Below are 19,906 nucleotides of genomic sequence, written 5' to 3'. Positions count from 1 at the left end.
ATTGAGGTCAAGGTCACAGGTAAAATTAACTTTATAGATTTCGACCTTTGCTTTAACTTAATATGTATGCATGATTTTTGTTTACGGGCCAGCTGAAGCCAGACTCCGGGTGCGGGATTTTCTCGCTGTGTTGAAAACCCATTGATGGCCTTCGGCCTTGTCTCTTTGACACATTCCCTATTTTCATTCTAAATTTTATGATAAAGCTATGGGACTTTGTGCATTAGGTTGCAAGCCTTATGACCTTGAAAAAATCAACCGGAAGTGACCTTGTGTAAACCGGAAGTAGCTATTTTTTTGTACTTATTAAATGTAAAAGTATATAGAACCATATATTTTTGGAATCAGTGTCAAGTAAACTATCAAAAGATACCGGAAGTGACATTTTTCAATCTGGAAGTAACAAATTATCTCCCTTATTTCAAACAAAAGTTTATAGAAACCATATATTTTTAAAATCATTTTTCATATCAAAATATATAGTATCGGGTGGAAAGACCTTCAATTGTTCAGAGTGGTTTTTAATTTTTTTTTTTTAGCCTAATTATTTTCTTTCACTGTTTGGTTGTTTCACAAGATGTCGCTTAGATATTTGGTATATGATATCGAACAGTTTATACGCTTTTGAAACTGACCCTGTTTAACTGAATACTTGTACATGTAAGAGTTATCTCCCCGAACACTGTTTTTCTTGTTATTTCAAATACTTCGCAACCGTAGAAGAAACCGACAAATTTATTTTCCCAAATTGCTCGTTATATCCTCAGGATGTTTCGTTTAATTTTGACCGAAGCAGTATAGTGATCCCATATGAGATTTATTTCCCCTTCTGTATTTGATATAAGTGAAATGTATTTGTAACTGGCAAACCATAAGTGATGGAGACCTAGGTTCTTTTCATATGAGGTCACTGATCCATAAAAAAGAAAATGAGGTCAAGGTCAAAGGTTAAGGTAATGTTCTAAATTTTGATCTTGGTTTGTTAGCACTTATTTTCAGAAATCGTATAAGATATTGATAAGATATTTTACAGAATTGTTAGTTGCGACATGTCGTAACACATTAATTTTGGTTGAAAGGGTACAGATACATTCAATCGGAGTTGTCTCCCCTCTCATATTTGTTAAGACGTATGGTGATATAATTTATTAACCATATATAGCAAAGAACTAGGGTCTTTTGATTTAAGGTCCTTGTTTTATGACCTTGAAATTGGGGTCAAGGTCAAAGTTTTATTTGACGTTCTAGATTTTGACATTTGCTCTTACTTCTTATTGGTTCAAGATAAAGTCAAATGGTCTTTTACATTGGGTTTCAGATATATGACCTTGAAGAAGGTCAACAGGAAGTGACCTTTTGTAAACCGGAAGTAGCCATTTTTGCATTATTTTCATGAACAATTTACGAGAACTTTATATTTTTGTAATCATTGTGAAGTAAGGTTGAAATGTATCCGGAAGTAGCATTTTGTAAACTGGAAGCACCTACTTATCTCCCTGTTTTTGCCAAAGTATATGAAAACCATACATTTTCGGAATCAGCATAAATTAAGCTAGAATTGACATTTTAAATCAAAATTGAATATCTTCCTGTCTAGATATCTATTTGGGGTGGAAAGACCCGCCACTTTCATTTCTTGCGAGAAGATTTTGTTTCGCAAGATGTCGCTTAGATATTTGGTATATGATTTCAAACAGTTTATGGGCTTTTGAAACTGACACCGTTCAACCTAACACTTTACTTGTAAGAGTTATCTACCCGAACACTGTTTTCCTTGTTAATGCTACATCTTCGCAACCGTAAAAGAAACCGACAAATTTATTTTTCCAAAATGCTTGTAACATCCTAAGGTGGTCAAAAAAAATGTTTACCGAAGCAATCCTGAGAGTTATTTCCCCTTCTGTATTTGATATGTAATAGTAACTCATAAACCATAAGTACTAGGGACCTAGGGTCTTTTGATATGAGGTCCTTGGTCCACCAAAATGAAAATAAGGTCAAAGGTCAAGGTCATGTTCTAAATTTTAATTTTGTCTTAATATGGCTTTTCCTCTGAAACCGTTTAAGTTATCGACAAAACATTTGACAAAATTGTTAGTTGCAACATACCTAATTTTGGTTGAAAGAATACGTTGACATTTAATAGTTTTTTCCCCTCTTATATTTAAAATTAGCTGTATTGTGATACAAATCATTAACCGTATATAGTAGAGACCTTATGATTGGACACCAAAAGTAACTTTGAGTAAACCGTAGGTAGCTATTTATGAATTATTTAGAAATTTAATGTGGAAAGACCTTCAATTGTTCTCTGAACAATGTTTTTATTTTTTTTTTCTGCCACTTCTGATTCTTGCGAAAAGAGTTTCTGATTATTATTATTTGGTCGTTCCACTCTTCCCTGGAAAGACCTATAGCTTTTGTTCTGATTATTATTAGGTCTTTCCACTTTTCCGTGGAAAGACCTTTTGCTTTTGTTTTTTTTTAATTTTTTTTATCTTCCGCCTGATTGTTTTTTCTTTGCTGTTTGGTTGCTTCGCAAGATGTCGATTTGATATTTGGTATATGATATCGAACAGTTTATACGCTTTCGAAACTGACACCCCTTAACCGAATACTTTTCTTTGTAAGATTTATCTCCCTATCACTGTTTTTCTTGTTATTTCCCATTATGCGTTTGTAATAAGTGATATGCATTTGTAACTGGTAAACCATAAGGGATAAAGACCTAGGGTCGTTAAATTTGAGGTCCTTGGTCCAAAAAAACAGAAAATAAGGTCAAGGTCAAAGTCATGTTTAAAATTTTTTATTTTGGCTTATTATAATTTATTTTTAAAAACTAACACACTGTTTTAATTGTTATCTCTACTCCTTCGCAACCGTAAAAGAAACCGACAAATTTATTTTCAAAATTGATCGTTATATCCTCAGGATGTCGAAATGTTTTTGACCGAAGCGATCAGGAGACTCCATATGAGAGTAATTTCCCCTTTTGTATACAAATAATTGATATGTAACTGTAACTGGTAAACCATAAGTGATTATACACCAGGTTCTTTGGATTTGAGGTCCAGGGTCCACCAAAAAGAAAATGAGGTCAAGGTCATGTTTTCAATTTTGATTTTGGCTTGTTATAGCTTCTCATTAGAAACCGTATAAGATATCGAAAAAATATTTTTTACAAAATTATTAGTAACGATATGTTGCAACACATATACTTTGGTTGAAAGGGTACGTTAATAGGAGTTTTCTCCCCTCTTATATTTAAAATTAGCTGTATAGTGATATAACTCATTAACCATATATATGACAGAGATCGAGGGTCTTTTGATTTGAGGTCCTTGCTTTATGACCTTGATATTTAAGTCAAGGTCAAAGGTAAATTTGACGTTCTAGATTTTGACCTTTGTTATAAATTCATATTTATACATGATAAAGCTATGGGGTCTTTGTAATAAGTTGGTAGATATATAATCTTGAAAAGGTCAGCCGGAAGTAACCTTTTGAAAACCGGAAGTAGCCATTTCCTGCACTGATTTCATTTAAAAGTACTTAAAACCATATATTGTTGGAATCAGGGTGAAGTAACCTATCTGATGGTACCGAAAGTGAAATTTTTTAGACCGGAAGTTGCAATTTATCTCCCTTATTTCAAGCAAAAGTATATATAAACCATACATTTTTGGAATCAGTGGGACTAAAGCTATCATATAAGACTGGAAGTGACATTCCTAAACCGGAAGTAACAAATTATTTCCCTTATTTTAGTCAAAACATACAGAAACCAAATATTTTTTTAATCAGTTTGAAGAAACCTACGAATATTTACTTTGAGTAAACTGCAGGTAGCTGCTTATCAATTATTCAGAACTTAATGTGGAAAGACCTTCAATTGTTCTCTGAAAAATTGGTTTTTAATTGTTTTTCTTTTACTTCTATAGTTTTACTGAAAGGTATAACAAAATTGGTAAACAACTCATTCAAGGACAAAAACTCTTGTATGAAGTCAAGTGACCATTTCGATTCATTGGCTTGTTTATTGATTTTATCTTCTTGATAATTTTTCTGGCTACTTTCTTTTTTTTTATAGATTCTAAGATAACAGAGAAACCGTGATAAAAAGCATGATTAAGGACAAAAAGTCCTAAAAGGAATCGCCTGAAAATATCGACCAATTTGTATTGTCATGTTAGTATGCTTGTTCTCTACATTTTTCTTTATCTATTACGATTTGCAAGATAGTGGACAAAGAAAATGACAAACATTGTCATTTGAGGAAAATAACTCCTGTAAGGAGTTGTATGACAAATTTGTCCGAACAAGAAAGTATGTAGATCTTAATTTCTTAAATTCTTAACATGTTTACTTTTCAATAACTATAACGGTTTTAAAAATAATTGACAATACTATGATTTTACTTCTAAGTAAGATAAAAGACAATACAAGCATTTTACCCTTGTATTCTGTGTTTAGACTTAGCGGCCATGTTGGTTGACAGCGTGATCAACGGACACTTTTTTAACAAGATATTCAAAGGATTATTGTGGCCAAGTTTGGTTCAATTTGACCCAAAAGTAATAGAGGAGGAGATTTTATGTAAACAGTAACGGAAGACGACAGCGGTGAGCTAAACATGTCTTAGATTTCCTATGAACCTACCTATTATAAGAATGGTGTGATCTAAACGTAGAGTCTAACAAATAAGCCAAAGTGAGTTCATATAAGATATAACTAAATTTCTTCAAATACTCAGCAAAAAGCAACGCTTAATGTGTTTTTGCTCAAATTTATTTTGTATGGTTCAAATCACAATTTGACAGCCATACTTTGGTATATTGAGCCTAAGTTTTTTACGCGAATGTAATACAGAATGTTGAAAAAATGTTTTTGAAAATGGCATATACGATACATGGGGTAAATTTATTTGGTTATAATACATTTTGTAAATCAGTATCTTTTGTGACCACCAAGTCGGCTAACACTGTTCTGCATCTACTTACCATGGATCGAATCACATATTGTATTCGGACCTAGTCATTTATGTTGCAACGTTTAATTAAGCTGGTGCAATGATCGAGGTAGGATTGTCCTTAGACGACACGTCTATTAAATTCGCCTGACATCTGTAGCATGGGGTTCAAATCCGGCGACTTTGAGAGCCATGGGAATATATTCAAGTAGTTCTGAGTTAGAAAATCAATGATTAGCCTTGCTGTATGAGTCTGACATTGTCCTGCTTGAACCTCTAACTCTGAAGGTTAATATCATTGAGTATATGTGGCTGGCGTGCACATATCGTCTCTATAATGCTGCGCCGTTAAATTTACCTTGACACGCACTTGTTCTGCGGTTGTGTGATATTTCTGACCACATCATGACGTTTCTACCACCAAAAATCCATGTACGGAGGCAGGGGTGAAATGTTCATTTCGATGTCTATATATGCAGTTTGTTCGTCTTTGTAGAGGAAAACGTGACTCGTCGCTGAATAAATTCGTCACAAGTTCATCAAATTCCACATACCAAACCAACACGTGCACATCTGTATACCTTGGTCAAAACTGGTCCAATATAAGGTATTTCTCTTCGAATCTAGGCCTGCTACGGCCTGTCTGGGTTGAAATTCTGCGTAAATAAAGGCAACAGTAGTATACCGCTGTTCAATAGTCATAAATCGATTTACCTGAAACTAATCCGGGTCAAAAACCAAAACCGAGGGAAACACATCAACTATAAGAGGAAAACAACGGAACAACATATATATATATATATATAAACACTGAACTGCTACAAAAACAAACGCCAACATACATAGAAACAACTGCCATATTCCTGACTTGGTACAGGACATTTTAAGACAAAATGGTGGGTTGAACCTGGTTTTATGGCTAGCCAAACCTCCCGCTTATATGGCAATGTTAAAAATACCGCTAAAATGGCAACATTACGCGACAGGAATACATTACAACTAAACTCAAGAACACTCAGGACAGAAACATACATAAATAAATAATATAAAAGTACATTACAACATGTAAACCACAAAATAACAACGGACACCTCCCATTTACACCACAATTGATTTTTGAACTATGCGTCACACTAATGTATCAACGCCACAAAAAGTGACGTCACAGGTAAATTTCTTAAAATAAAATAGAAAATTGGGATTAAGTTTGTAATGGTGTTATTTTATGTATTTTCTAACCATTACAAGAATATTAATATAGAATTGTGTTAATAATGGTGTAATTATTTGTAGTTCCTAACCATGTCGGTTTTTCTTCTAAATCAAAACTGTAAAAACAAATTAATCCTGTGCATAAAGTAGCTTTAAACTAAAGATCATATAAATGAACTAGCTGATTAATTATCTGTAAACCTGTGATAGCAGCAGTAAAGGCTGTAGCAATGACTGTTTTTCCAAGGGCGAACTTGAGTTGATCCAATCTGATTTAATCTCTGGCAAAGACATCAAGTTGTGCTGTGGTGAACTTTGAATTGTCGAATGAATTCAGTTTTAGATTGTTCAGCCGCAACATCCAATAAAGGCATATTTACATTTCGCAGTAGCAGTTACAATCGCATGTTTTATTCAGGCGACAGTAGTTTACCCATGTTCGAATCTCGTAAGTCGATAAGAAAGAGACAAATCAAGGTTACACACAAAAACTGCGGGAATTTCACCCCTGGAATGAACTTAAAAGTAACCTAAAATTTCCCGCGGAATACACGGTAACTGCAACCTTCATTTTGTAGGCTTTGAAAATACACTTGGCGAGTTGCCAATTTGCTCTTATCGGCATTTTGAATTGTAAGTATAGCTTAAAAACTTATTGCCTAAATAATCAATCATTTAACAATTGACAATCTATTGTCAAATTTTTATTTAAAAATGAATCAAACCTATTCATGTCTTTCTTTTTTGCAGAGTATTCTTAAAACATTTAATGAAAATAGCACCTGCATTTGGAGAACATTGTATCTTTTTCCGTCATTATACGATATTTAAGAGCTTAATTCTATAAGAATCCCTTAATAGAGGATCAATGTCTTCAAGTTGGTCTTATCGTCAATTCTTAAATTTGACCATGTTGTTGCATGTCCTTCATCCATTTTAGATTGTTGATTTCCCTTTTCTATCGTCCTTCTTTATTTTATCAATGAATATTAGTGAACTATAATTGTTTGTCTCTTAAATTGTTTTACAGGAACAAAGTCAATTCTTAAACTAGACATTGATGCTTTCTTGCAAATGTCAAATAGGAAGAAAAAAGTCAAATATCACTCAAAGAAATATTACTGATTACTATGTCAAGCATAAACATTAAGAAAACGTTAATTGAAAAATACGAGAAGGTTATGTTTTAAATGTCAATAATGTATGTAGACTTGCTTATATTTTCATCAACTTTCGTTTTGTGCCATGGTGTCGTCAGAGTAATTTTTTTAATGTCACCTTGTTATCGTCCGCCTCTTTTCTACTTGTGTTAAAGGGTGAAATAAAGGACAAACAACTGGAATGTCAAATTAGGAAGTGTTACTGCCTCGCTTTTCAAATATAAAACCCGGAAGAAATTTGATTATCTAATAAGGAACCTTCATCGGAAAAAATCAAGACCGGAAGACTTGGGAGCCAAAAGTGTGTGGTGTATAAACGGAGTTTGCCCTGTTAATGCCGTGTAAATTAGAGATCTTTCCGTTACTGTACGGTAATGTCCTTATTGTTCAAAATTTCAACTCAGTGATTTTTAACCTTAAACGCAATAAGATAAAAACCAGTACATGTAGTAGTCTCCTTCCTCTAATATGTTACCATTATATTCTATGGATTTGGTTCTAGTTTTAAGTCCTTTCACATGCATCTTTCTGGAACAATCAGACTGGGAGACTTGGAAGTCACATCATTGCGTATGATATTAACTGGTTTTTGTCGTGTACATTAGAGATCTGTCGGTTACTATATGGTAATGTCCTTATTGTGCACAAGTTATACTCCATTTTTTAGTAATGTTTGATCTTGGACGTGATAAAATTTTAAAAAATCATTAGGATTCTTCATCTCCTTATATGATTTATATCCAAATGTGGTTCTTATCACATGCATTTTCCTAGAAATAGGCATTGGGAACCTCTTTGCCGGAAGACTCGGAAGTTAAATCGTTGTGTAGGGTATTAAAGGTTTTTTCCTCTTTCAATGTCTTGTAAATTGAACATATTTCCGTTACTGTATGGTAATTTCCCTATTGTCCACAAATCAAAATCCATTTCTAGTAACTGTGATTTTGACATTGAACGTAATAAGAGGTTTCTTCTTATCATAAGTGAACATATGCAATTGTCGTTGCAATCACATGTCAGATTATGAAGATGTTATCCGGAAACCCCTTTCCTGTGTCACTGCAGTATAGTTTTAGTAACTATGTTCTTGACCTTGGACACTGATCTTAAGTAGAAAATAAATATATATGTCCAAGTAAGGTTGCAATCCGAGGTAGAGTATTATCTTTATCATCCGGAAACGAAGATAAATGACGAACGGACGATTCATTTACTTTAAACCATCTCTACATTCATTTTAAAAATATGAAATAAAGAACAATCCTATCTCGATCGTTTTTCAAAGGTCAGATCATGAACAATATAAAATAGGATATACATATTTAGAATTTCTTAGCGGAGAGGTTAACGTTAACGACAGTCGATAATGAATAAGCATTATATTACTTGTTTGACATTTGAATGTCAAAATCGGTTTTGCTACCCATTTGTGTTTGTGGATGTATGGAATAGTTTTTATTTAGTTGAGTTATTCATTAATTAAAAACAACGATAAATGACATATGACAACTGCAAGAATAAAATACACCGATAAATCACGTGCAAAATTATTTGCCCGTCTAAAAAAAGCGGATTCCAAAAACGCACAAATCTCATTAATCAGGCATTAAAATTTCAGAAAAAGTCATCTCACAAGTGTATCAGACATACAAACTCATCATATGAAAGATGGACACTCCATAGGCATGTCATGTTATAATGGTCCTTCATAAAAATGGAATGTTCATAATGGGAAAATTGATGCCATAACCTTTGTCGGAAAGTTTAGTTCCCAAACGACCGTCACTGTTATTGTCAACGAGAACGTCATTATGCAGTAGACTTACTTCAAATTAAATAGCATAGATTCGGTTCACGTATTCACATTCAGTGAGACAGTGATTTGACATTATCTACAAAGCGGAAGGTGGAGTATAAGGATAATTGTAGCTATGTTACATCCATGATTAGAACTCATGTGTGAAGTCTGTCTCAAACAAATAAAAGACACAAGACGATGATCACCATACCGATTGTCTGTTCAAACAAGTACACATACTTTACGAAATATGCTATTAATTTAAAGAGCAAGCATCTTAATGACGTCAATGTCAGTGAATTTGTTCTTTAAATCTACCAAGGAATAGATTACTTCAGTTGTATGTGGCAGACGCTTTTGAAGTGTTTGGTCCTCAATGCTCTTCATCTTCGGATTTTATTTTGCCTTTTTACTTTGTTTTATTTGATTCGAGCATCAATGATTAGTCTTTTGTAGATGAAACGCGCGTCTAGCGTAAAAAATGTTATTTCCGTTATCCATCATGAATTTATTAGTAGGGAAATTATATTTTTTGTTAACATAAGTACTTCACTTTACAAAACATAATGATATAGCTAAATGCTCATTGCCACTGCATAACGTTAAAGATAAATAACAAAGGCAATAATGTCACTCGGGATCATTATTCAATGTCACTCAGTATCTTTATCTCATGTCACGTCAGTGTTGGGTACCAAATGATATGCCTGCTATGTTGGATGACATTTCTTTTATCCACGTTGTAATACTTTGACTGCACTTACAAAAAAGGTAAACAAGATACCTTCTTTCTTAGTTCTTTTTTGTATTCTTGTATTAACAAAATTTCATCAAAGAAACCAAGTTATCAGTGTGGTACTCCAGATACACATTTATGTCTTCCTAAGACTCATCAGTGAGGCTCAAATCAAACCAAGCGTAAGGCAAAATTAAATACGACGATGAAGAGCATTTTAGTAAAAAAAACTAAAATTTCGACAAATTTGCCAAATACTGCTAAGGCTTTTTGCGCGGGTGTAGAAAACACATTTTTCCAACATTTAATAAACAGTAAATGTCCAGAAAATGAAAGTATTAATGATACTTTGTGTCAATACAAAAAGCTGACTACTAAGCTGCTTAAACCCCGCGGGGATGAAACGTCCTCCAGCAGTGGCATCGACCCAGCAATTGTTAAATTATCAAAGATACCTATCTTATAATTTGGTACGCTAGACGTGCGTTTCGTCTATACAAGACTCATCAGTGATGTCAAATCATTACAGTTGTAAAGCCAAATCACATACCAAGTTGAAGAACGCAAAATACTTGTTCAGACAACATCTATGCTGAAGCGTAGAAAATCAAACATAGGCAAAGCATGGTTCCACACAAGATGCAAATAGAACAGCTTAAACTTATTTTGGTTGAATGATGATGAAATATTGTTGTTCAGTCTTTATTTTTTTCTGCGGAGTGCTCTTTGTCTGTTCGTTGTCGGGGTTTTATTTTGCCATGGTGTTGTCTCTTTTTCGTCGACTTGTTACTTTTTATTGCCCCTTGATATATTCTGCCTGTCGTTTACTTTCTTTTTATTTGATGGATAATAAATGATATTTAGGGCAATCAGGTAATATCTAATATAGGGTCGAACTCCAGACAATGCGTCTTGCTAGACTGTTGGGTGGCGTAAGTCGTGGATTGTTGTTTTTATTTGGTATTTTGTCTGATTAATCTTATCTTCCGTTATAGTCTATTTGAAATAATTCATGGTTTCTAACAATTTCTTCTAATTTTTTCTAACTTAAACTTGACTTCTTATTATAACTGATTTTGGGTTTTATTTTTACTTTAAAAATATTGTTTTACTTTTCATTCCTGTTTTACAACAAAAACAGGATACTGTCTAGCCTGTTACTAACAAAACTATTTATTTGTAAGTTTGAAGGTAAAGAACTACAAAACTGATCTTAAGATCAAATGACATATGTTACATAAACAGGTACTGTCCTGAGTTGAATGAAATATTGATTCAAAAATCTTTTATAATATTTTATTCATATGAAACTGTGATGTTTTATGAATTTGTTTAAAATATGTAAATACATGTAGTTAATGAATTATTTCGCAATCTAAATATATAGATAACTTAATTTAGAAGAAAGAATATGTAACTACTAGAAAAATGTCATGAATAAAGGCAACAGTAGTATACCGCTGTTCAAAAGTCATAAATCGATTGAGAGAAAACATGACTGCAACCTTTCCAGAAGGAACTTTCGCAAAGAATTTTAGAAATCGTGGTCAAACTACCTTTTCTTATGTAAGACCTTCCATTATGACATTATACTTTTATTCGGATCCTAAAATATACGTGATGATTAGTATTAAAGTAGTGCAAGTAAGTAATTTAGGAAAAAATCTGGTCAATGTCTTACGATAGCCCTAGTGTGGGTCGAGTGGAGAAAATACATCAAAAAACTTTGATTACTGCTATTTTCCTAGGAAAAGCCAATGAAGTGTGGTTAATGACGACATTTCATTTTCTTTCTACTCAAGCCTAATAACTCGAGTAGCGTTAACATGTCATTGATGTATCTTGTATATCATTAAATACAATTTTGTTATTATAGGATATAATAAAATTCTTTTTCGCGTATACTGAAATGACACCCCAGCAAATCATTTAAGGTTTACATGTGTAACTGCCAAAGATTATCAAATATACAGGCTAATAACTTTGTACAACAGACGTGCTTCGCGTCTAAATAAGAATCATCTGTGGCGCTCGAATCAAAACAATTCGAAAGCCAAATCAAATACAACTTGATCAGCAGTTGACTTTGCAGTAGACAATATGTCCAATTACAGACGTAATTTTGTGCGATTATGGATTCAAAAAAATGTTCACTCAAATATCATGCATGGGTTTCGAATCTCGCGCCAATAAATTCGTGCAACGTATTCACATAGTATATCCTATCATCTCAGGTAAGACAGACTTTTTATAACCAGAAAAAGTATGGTAAGCAGGAATAGCAATAATATGGGCATGAATCATGATAAGATAAAAACTTCCTACAAAATGTGTCCGTCAGTATATGTAGTTTATGTGTTTTATCAAAATAGGTTTATTGGTATGGAAAAAAGTAAGCGAGAAAATAAATACTAAATATATAAGAAATTACGAAATAAATGTGGATAGTGTCCACATGTGGACACAGGTGATGCCCCCGCTTGCATATCATATAGTTATAAAGGGACATAACTGAAGAACGGTAAAAGTGACGTTACCCAAATTTGAACTTGATCTGAGTTTTGTGGTAGTAAGCATTGTGCATAAGTCTCATAACATTTGGTTGAGGCTAACTTACGTAGAGAACAGAAACTAAAAAATCAGCATTTTTTCTATTTGTAAACACGCATAACTCTAGAACGGCTGTGTATAAGTTTCATAACATTTGGTTGAGGCAAACTAAAGTTAGAAAACGGAAACAAAAATTTGTACTTTATCTTAGTTTTGTGGTAATGAATATTGTGTATAGGTTTCCTAATGTTTGGTTGGGGAAAACCTAAGTTACAGAATGGAACTAAAAATTTTGCAATCTTTCGATTTATAAAGGGCATAACTCAATAATGGTTAAAGTGACACTACTCAAATTCAACTTGATCTGTGTTTTATCAGTGGAAGTCAAAATTAAAAATTGCATTGTATAAAGCATTGATTGTAGTTGATTCAAGTATAATCATAGACAAAGGAAGATAACTCCAATTTTAAAAAATTACTTGACATTTAGAAGAAAATAAAAATTTTGCAATTTTTCCATTTATAAAGGGGCATAACTCTAGAACGGTTAAAGTGACGCCACCAAAATTCAAACTTGATCTGTGTTTTGTGGTAATAAGCATTGTGTATAAGTGTCATAACATTTGATTGAGGCAAACTTAAGTTAGAGAACGGAAACGAAAAATTTTGCAATTTTTCCATTTATAAAGGGACATAACTCTAGAACGGTTAAAGTGACGCCACCAAAATTCAAACTTGATCTGTTTTTTGTGGTAATAAGCATTGTGTATAAGTGTCATAACATTTGGTTGAGGCAAACTCAAGTTAGAGAACGACAACCAGTTTTGGGACGTACGTACGGACGGACGGACAAGGGTAAAACTTAATGCCCCCACCGCTACGGCAGGGGCATAAAAAAACTCATCAAACATACCAGCAATATTATTTGGTACATTGTATGCCAAATGCACGTTACGTCTACAAAAGACTCACCAGTGGCGCTCGAATAAACACTGTTGCAAAGCCAAATCAAATTGCAAAGTTGAAGAGCATTAATAACCGAGAATTCCGTTCAAATAGACTTATATTAGAAATTATCCACTTTTAAATGTACATTTCTTGTCTTCCTTAAACATCACATCATACATTTCAGGGAATGAGGGTTTTTCTAAATTCTTTTCAGCCTCGATAATCACCTAATCGATATCGATACTTGTCTATATTAGAGAAAACAGTTTCAAATTTCAGCATTCGAAGTTCCAATAACATCCAAATTGAAAACATGAATACAAATTGTAATTTATTTTCTCTCTTCGGACTAGCCTTGACAGTTTTATTCAAGAACATATAATTACTTTTAATTATAGAACATTTGTGAAGACTTATATGGCGTGATTCGTCGATAATCGTGTATTATGAAGGAATGATTTAATTACGTAACCAATGAAGTAAAGGCCGATGAGATGACCTATATTGAGTAATAGATATCTTTGATGTTCATTTTATGATATATGATGTATGATTAACTATATGATTGTCAAATAGACTACCAACCATCAGAGAACAAAGACAAAGAATGATGCAAGTCAACCCATCATAGATATCAGCCTTACAATTTTGTACGCTAGACGCGGATTTCGTGTACCAAAGACTCATCAAATCAAATAAGTTCAAAAGTAAAATTAAAACATGAAGGTGAAGAGCATTGAGGACCCAAAATTCCGAAGGTTTTTTTAGCTTCTTTGTTAAATGTTTGTTTGTTTTGAGATTATGACACAGTGATGACTGCTGTACCCATATTTTGACAATGTTACCTATTATGTCTGTTTTGTTCACGCATCGATGTAAATATAATGGAATTTGATGCGACTGTCATACAAGTGAGAGGTTTAGCGCTATAAAACCAGGTTCAATCCACCATTTTCTACATTTGAAAATGCCTGTACCAAGTCAGGAATATGACAATTGTTGTCCATTCGTTTTATGTGTTTTATCATTTGATTTTGCCATTTGATTAGGGACTTTCCGTTTTGAATTTTCCTCGGAGTTCAGTATTTTTGTGATTTTACTTATTGTCAAATACAGCTATGGTAATCTATTCCCGGTAAACAACTACCGAAAGCGATTCCACATTGAATGTTTAAATTTTTGCTCCCGAAGAGTAAGCAGACCCTGTTCCACATTAGACACCTCAGAGTAAACAATCATTCATTGCTAAATGGTTGGAAGTGTATGTTTTAATGGCCTACCTGTTGAACAGAATTACAATAAATAAGAACAATGTATGGTACGTGTAAAATGTCCTTGACTTATAAACAAAAGACTTTATTTTAAAACCAAGCGATTGATATGTTGCGAGACAGTACGGCACTCAGTAGTAGAATTAAGGCCATAGCGATCCATACGTCGCTGAAAACCAGTTACTTATTTAAGTTATCTGTAGTAGTAAAATATCATTCAACTATTACGACAGAGTTTTGAATAGTGGACTAACAAATCAAAATAAACAAATTACGACGTTCGTATATTAAATTTACGTATTCACAAAGGCAATTCTTCATTCGGCACTGATTGTATAGGCGACTCAACGAAACAATAATAGCCAGGTATAAATTACGTTTTACTTTCAATATATACAATGTCACAATACACTGAACGTAATTAATCTTACCATTACCTTGATCACGCTAAATAAGTATTTAAACTGAACCTATGAATATACGACGACAATACTGCAAGACAATTGCTATCACTTTAATGTCAACAGTGATAAACAACTTAATCAATACATTACGTCAACACTCAGCAATCTATTTTCTATTATGATGTCATTAACGTAAACGTGAAAAAGAAAATTGTAATGGTCGCTATATTATTCATAAAATAAGACATTATACGATTATACATTTAGATAAATTTTGACGTTACACGGAAATATATCTAAAATTAATACATAATCCGTATACACATGGTATATAAAATGATCAATTCAACAAATTATAAACCATTAAAAGATTATGTAATAAATGTCAATGACGCCATCAATGTTATCGATAAGTATATATTTCAGAACAAGTGTGAGATTTGTCTAAATTCAACCACATTCAAACAAATATTAACGTACCTTCAGCAGCTATCTTCATATAAAATGTAGTCGAGTATTACATCAGTCTGAGGACATGCGCAAACATACCGTAGTTTCTGGTTGAAACCGGTTGGAACTAGTTTTTCTATTTTTAGAATTGATTGTATTTGTTGTGACAAGTGTGCTTATATAAAGGTAAGCGCGCGTCTATCTCATTGTCCTTGTTTACCAATACTTCAAAGGTCGTTGTACATAAACAATTAAAAAAACAACCAGGAATATATAAACATTTTATTTCAACAGCCAAGTCGCATACAAACACAATCATTTGTCAATTAAATAGAAAACGTAGGCCGGATGATTGCTGACTCATGTGTTATTTATCAGAATGTTATCGGAGATTTAATACTTGGCACGATAAACACTCCACGCTTTGCACGGATCGATGCGTCATCATGTCGGCCAACTAGCTATGTACTATAGGTTTACAGCTGAAGGTCGAATGAGTCATTCCCGGCCAAGAGGAAATATGAAGTAAAAATGTGGTAAACCAGGCGTTGTTTGATAATGATATTTATTTCTAAATTATACTAAGGAGGATTTCCTGTCAAACAGGAATTAGACATATAAAGAATGGGATATCAGTAATCCTAACTGAAGCACAATTCAACAGTCATAATAGTTGAATTTCTGATTGATTAGTTTGGGTTAATTAACGCCTTCTTCGGTACAAATAATATAAATTCGATCACATATCCGATATGAATTAAGTTGAAACTCATTTCAAACAGAACCCAGAATACATAGCGAATACAAAACAATCAATTACGAACCAATAATGTTTTGACTGATTGATTAGTATGAGGGAATTAACGCTTTTCTGTACAAACAATAGTTAAATTCCAATTCAAAGTTTTAAATTTTTTTCTGTTATTTGTTTTGAAACTTTTGATAATTGTTTTCCTGCTAACTCATTGGAAATTTATGTTTTAGTCCTTCAACGACGTTGAACGTAAATATTGTTTTGACGTTATAAAAATCATCACGCCATGGAGCTGAATTGCAATGGCTTAAGATTTAGTCTTGTTTTATATTACATATTTTCCTCTTTTAAGAAGTTGTAATTAAAAAATCTTCATACTTTTTTTTAAACGACACATCTATTTCTCTGTTATATTTATCATTCTTACGACGGCGTAATGAATTCAACGTCACTAAACCAACGTCGTGAAAATAATGGTTTTTATTACAAATGTCGACATTCTAAATGTATTTTATATTATCATAAGCAGCCATCTGTCGCCATTCGGGAAGAAAATGTACGATATTGATTAGGCTGACAAATAAATCCACTGATTGTACTATAGAAGCAAAACATCCTGTCTCGAATTTATACAAATAAACGCCTACGAACATGTGTTAGTGTAATCATGTACCATATGTCACGTAGCAAATTCAGTTTACAGTAAAATCGTTATGATCGTTAACCTTTCATTTATCGGATTTTGTTTAAAATTGATAATTTTTATTGAAAATATGTGATAAAACATATAATCATAATTACAAGCTAGTACATAATTATTTTTTCTCACTTGTCGTATAAATGTTTATCTACAGTACAACCTTTATCATTTGTACCAACTGTAACACTTAATGATACATATGTAAAATTGAGAATAGAAATGGGGAATGTGTCAAAGAGACAACAACCCGACCACAGAACAGACAACAGCAGAAGGCCACCAACAGGTCTTCAATGCAGCGAGAAATTCCCGCACCCGGAGGCGTCCTTCAGCTGGCCCCTAAACAAATATATATACTAGTTCAGTGATAATGAACGCCATACTAAACTCCAAATTGTACACAAGAAACTAAAATTAAAAATAATACAAGACTAACAAAGGCTAGAGGCTCCTGACTTGGGACAGGCGCAAAAATGCGGCGGGGTTAAACATGTTTATGAGATCTCAACCCTCCCCCTATACCTCTAGCCAATGTAGAAAAGTAAACGCATAACAATACGCACATTAAAATTCAGTTCAAGAGAAGTCCGAGTCTGATGTCAGAAGATGTAACCAAAGAAAATAAACAAAATGACAATAATACATAAATAACAACAGACTACTAGGTTAACTGACATGCCAGCTCCAGACTTCAATTAAACTGATTGAAAGATTATGTCTTCATCATATGAATATCAGGCACAATTCTTCCCGTTAGGGGTTTAGTATCATACCATCATAAGATATATGAGAAGAACATAACCCAATGTACATGTTCCGGTTTTCGATAATGCAGTACAAATAAATCGTAATAAGAATAAAAAATATCTTTGTTCTAAAAAAAATTGCCCTGCTTGACTGTTAATTAAGAATTAATTCATGGCAGCCGTAGATTTGTTTTCATTTAACCGTAGATTTGTTTTCATTTAACCATGGGTTGGGCATTTATATTCGATTATTTTACCTCGAGCGTTAGCGAGGGGTAAAATACGAATATAAATGCCCAACCCATGGTTAAATGAAAACAAATCTACGGCTGCCATGAATTATTTCGATTCTAATAGGAAAATTACGGCAATTTTGTCAACCGTGAAAGCCCTATACACATGATACTGTTTAGCTGTTTCGTATTACCCTCCGTATTTAAAGACAGAATTTTCATTATTTTGTGCTTGAATATTGTATTGAGTGCACATTCATCTGAAATAGAAAGGGAATAGTTATTTAGGCTTCATCAACACATCAATGTTTGAAAGAACACTCATTTAATACTAATAAGAAGTAAACGCTTGTGACCTAATTCAAACATAAGTCAGGAAGCCGGGTCCGTTCGCCCTAGTAGCTGTTCGCCCTAATACCTGTTCGCCCAGGGTCCATTCGCCCTGATTTTTATTATTTTATCTTTATTGCTATTAGTTAACAATTTTGATAATTCTAGTCAGTCAATTTATGCAGTATAATAATAAATGAACTTATAAATCCGTTTTATGTTTTACAATTCGTACATATACAATATTAGGTCAATGTCAGAAAAATATAGTTTTTTTTTGTATGAGGCTGAGAAACTGGGCAGGTTTTACCGAGCCCTTCCCCAGTTTTGTGCGGAATACAAAAAAGTATATATTTTTATGACATTGACCTAATATTTTTTTTATACTTCAACTTAAAGTAATGCATTGATAGCTATTTAAATTGTAACACAAATTTGAAACTTATTTTCATCCCATAATGAACCCCTGATTGAGGAAAAAGGGTTCCATGATGAAATTGACATTGCACAAAATATAGGTGTTACTATATTTAGGAAATAAACACAACTAGTTGTAGTATAAATTATTGTTTTACTCATTCAAAGATGACTATGTTGTTGCTTTCAAAATGGTATGTTTTGGTTAAAATTTAATAAATATGACGACATTAAATCATGACGTCCCATTGACATCCTAATTGATATTCTTAATTTATAATACAAAGGAGCAGACATTTTGATTATATCTAAATCAGTGTCTTGACTAAAATGAAGATTCAAATCAAAATAAAGTACTGTGGAATCAAGATTATAATTATTCTTTCTCTGTGTTCACTGTGTTCATGCAACTGATGCCAAGAAAATCAATGTCCACGCAAACGTTCAGCGTTGAGTTGATTAACAAACTAAATCAAAATCCAATACTAGTATATTTTCCCCACATTGTCCATGTTAAAAAATACGCGGTATAACAGAATAATTTATTTTTTACGTGTATACGGTCTGAGGTACAAAAATGAACTGCCAATAAGTTCTTTGTCAGGAACCGCACTAATTGTAAAAGAAAGATTTCGAGGTAGATTACGAATATTTGCATTCCACAAGACATAATTAAAATATGCAGATTAAACTTGCGATTTAAGACAGGTCAATTACATCAAAGTGTGTCGCTCTTGGACTTGTTTTGTTAATTTTACAAGATCTACCTCCGGTAACGTAAAACTTATATGGACATCACAATACTATAAGTGTTATTTGAACATGCACCGCCTCCCCCTTCTTTTCTTTTATTAATATCTATCTTATGGATCTAATACTGTTTGGCTTCTTTCCCCTTTGACTCTGATCGTGGCTAATGAAGATCGATACACTTATACACATTGGAACGCAGCCAAAACAAAACGTTCTACTTGTATGTTTACTCAATGGCAAACATCGCGTGACCTTCATGTGATAATGAACTTACATAATTATATTTATGTCACGTATACATGGGTTTTAAACGTTATATACATATGATATAACATGTGTTAGTAAGTTAAAGGCTGTATAAGTGATTCGAGTACTTGTAGCTGGTATTTGATACAAAAAAAATAGTACTTTTATATATGCCGCATAAATAAACATTTAATTCGATATCGAGCGAGTTGAATACACGTCCGAGAAC

At 33.0% G+C, this 19,906-nt stretch overlaps 1 protein-coding gene across 1 annotated transcript in view; it reads right to left on the bottom strand.

The window, feature by feature from the left end:
* The window catches only part of LOC127706411 (transcription intermediary factor 1-alpha-like), a 70,200-nt gene extending 54,626 nt beyond the window's left edge, over nt 1–15,574 (bottom strand). Inside the window, exon 1 of the mRNA XM_052211013.1 lies at nt 15,529–15,574. The gene's annotated coding sequence lies outside the window, so the exon portion shown is untranslated. The remainder of the gene's footprint in view (nt 1–15,528) is intronic.
* Between the last annotated feature and the right edge of the window lie 4,332 nt (nt 15,575–19,906).

Source organism: Mytilus californianus, unplaced genomic scaffold (assembly GCF_021869535.1).
Source record: "Mytilus californianus isolate M0D057914Y unplaced genomic scaffold, xbMytCali1.0.p SCAF_6, whole genome shotgun sequence".
Classification (NCBI taxonomy): Eukaryota; Metazoa; Mollusca; class Bivalvia; order Mytilida; family Mytilidae; genus Mytilus; species Mytilus californianus.
This window is presented reverse-complemented; position numbering and strand designations above follow the sequence as displayed.